Source organism: Morone saxatilis, unplaced genomic scaffold (genome assembly GCF_004916995.1).
Source record: "Morone saxatilis isolate NCDOM2014 unplaced genomic scaffold, NCSU_SB_2.0 Contig18, whole genome shotgun sequence".
NCBI lineage: Eukaryota > Metazoa > Chordata > Actinopteri > Moronidae > Morone > Morone saxatilis.
The window spans coordinates 15,565,187-15,567,859 of record NW_023339740.1 but is presented as its reverse complement, the minus strand read 5'-3'; the positions used below and the strand labels follow the sequence as shown (position 1 = coordinate 15,567,859).

General features: G+C 37.1%; 1 protein-coding gene and 1 long non-coding RNA gene across 2 annotated transcripts in view; both read right to left on the bottom strand.

Moving 5' to 3' along the window:
• Positions 1-2,673, bottom strand: part of LOC118328127 (myosin heavy chain, fast skeletal muscle-like) — a 44,384-nt gene that overhangs the window by 5,080 nt on the left and 36,631 nt on the right. The gene's annotated exons all lie outside the window — the stretch shown is intronic.
• LOC118328859 lies at positions 154-972 on the bottom strand. Its single transcript, XR_004796750.1, has 3 exons — positions 912-972; positions 613-666; positions 154-389 (listed from the first exon to the last, which is right to left on the bottom strand). It is a non-coding gene; the product is annotated as an uncharacterized LOC118328859 (long non-coding RNA).

Below are 2,673 nucleotides of genomic sequence, written 5' to 3'. Positions count from 1 at the left end.
TGTGTATAGCAGTGCAGCTCAAGTTGACTGCCTGAACTAGCTTGCAGGCTTCACTCCATTTAAGTAATGATTTAAATCAGCATGTCAAATAGTTAATATATGTCACCACAGTCCAGATTCTACATTAAAAATGTTAAGCACTGTAAAACATTTAATTCTAGTTCCTTCATTCTCACCTTTCCACAGAGTGTCTCCACTGTGGCTTTGCCACCCTCTTTCTTAACAAGTTTCCCCTTGAGGTACATCTCGTTGGGTTCAGACACAAAGTATGCCGTTTTAGCATCAAAGGGAGTGTTTTGAGCTTCAAGTCGCTCTTTTTCTGGCTTGCGGAGGTAAATGGCCGCCGCGCCAAAACACTCCATTTCGGGGTCCGGCATGATGACCTTTTACTGCACAAAAGGAAACAAGACAATAGTCATTCAATTTAAATCCCAGGAAAGCAGATAGATGGATGTCCAAGTAATGACTTCTAGAAATGAAATGAATACTAATGACTATAGTACAAAGTACTAACATGACTGTGATGTTCACAGGGGACAACCCTTATATGTAGAGTATATGGCGTATGCACTGGTAATTAGTAGGTATTGTCCAAGACAAAGCCCAATTTACCTTGGATAACACCAGGTGAGCAGGGGGTTTTCTGGTAGACTTCAATGCAGACTTCTGAAAAAAGCAAACAAAGATGTAATGTTCACAAAGGCTACCTCTGAGAGTTAATTCTATCATAATTAATTTTAAGATAAGGTGAGGAAAATAAAATATAAGTATACTGATAAGACTTTAAATCTGTTTGTAGTCTTATGTTTATCTTCTATATTTTATAATAACAATATTGACTTTTATTATAAGTATAATATCTTGAATTGGAAAAGTTTAATTACTCACATCTGAGCCACTAAGAAACTTACCTTTGCTCGGTGCCTGTCCCTGGTGGACGTTTGCTTTGCCTTTTATATAGAGTGATGGGGGCCTATCGCCTGTGTATTGCTGTATTTGGTCATGTCGCCTGACAATACTAGCTGTCACATTACAAAGTTTATGGGATGTCTTCCATGCCATATTAATATCAGGTTTATATTTGTTGGGAATTGAGGTTTTGGATTTTGGTTTTTAAGAAATAATAACATTTCTGTGATTTTTAGAAATCAGTTAGGCTGTTGTTTTGCCTTTAATATTGCTTTTTGTAATAATTGTTGTCATAAATTGTGAAAATGGGAGGAATATTTTGAGATACTGTATATCCTGTATATATATACTGTATACTGTGTGTTTTAACATAGTAAGAGTTTATTACATGCTAATGTAGCATACAAATGTGAAGTTGGTTCTGCTTGTGGATACTACTGTGTATGCAAATAAGGCACAGATGTGAAGTTGGCTCCGTTCTTGTTCATGGTTAAGTCAGTAGTTACAGGCAGTCCAAAGGTGTGACTAATGCATCTTTTTTATGCTCTCTGGCACACCAGAAGCCCCTTGAGATGCTTTCGAGAATCTTTCGAAAAGTCAGTGGTATACTGTTTCAGAGTTCATACAAGTCAGAAGTTACTAGAAAAATTAAATGAGTGCCAATGAGCTTTGAAGAAAAGGAAGGATTGCCAAAGGATTATTTCTCACAACAGTGCCAACAGCTGCTTTTATTGTTGTTCTTAAAGGATACACAGGGGAGACTGAGACAGTCCCTAAATGTAGAACAACTGAGTGATGGATTCCTGCTCTACTTCCTATAGGTTGTGCATCACCTCAACGTGAGTTTTTGTGTACATCAGAGTTTGGTGTGTCATGTAGTTCTAAGCCATTTTGTTTATTAAAAGTCTACAGTGTGTGATGGGACAGAAGATGTTTTCATAGATGGCAAGTGTATCTAGCCAAAATATTCTGCCAAGAGCATGGCACACAGCCGCAAAATTTAACAATGTGGTTAGACAAGACAGCAAGACAGCCATTAGATTCTGTTAAGACTGGAAAGAGTAGAAGAAATTCTAAAGTGGTTACCAACAAGATATAATGAGCCTCTGTCTTCAATGTTACACGATACCTGCTCGGAAATATTCTGTCTTATTAGGGCAAAACTCAAATATAGCATCAGGCTTGTGTTGATGCTCATACCAAATGCCACATGCTCAAGAGGCTTATTGTGTTTTTATGGCCTTTGATCTCTCCGTCTGTCAGTTTCTCCATTTGTCAAGCAGAAACAACTGGACTCGGGATAACAAACCAAGGTGAGTGTTGAGTAACATTCCAGTCTAGAAGCTGGTCACAAAGAGCATGGATATACATGTACAGTAACAGTAGCATCTATGTTTACCATTGTAAGTACATGTGTTTTTAGTATATTTCAAACATTTTAAATATATCTGTGAATTGCAATTGTGATCCTGCGTTATTATAATTTCTAACACTCTATAGAGAGGCATTAGTGTATCTACAGCACTAGTAGTTATTGTCACTAATTGTCTATTGACTGACTTTTAAACACTGTTTTTGATGTTGTGGTTTGGCAGTCATTCAGACTATTTGGAATCATACTTGGTTGGTTTTTGAATGATAAAATAAAATGTGTCATCGCCCATGTTTTTGGACGCATGGACGCATGCTGTATGTCAAGGTCACTCTCTAAGCAGCCTCAAGAATGTATTTTTTCTTTTAATGAATAGATAGATAGATAGATAG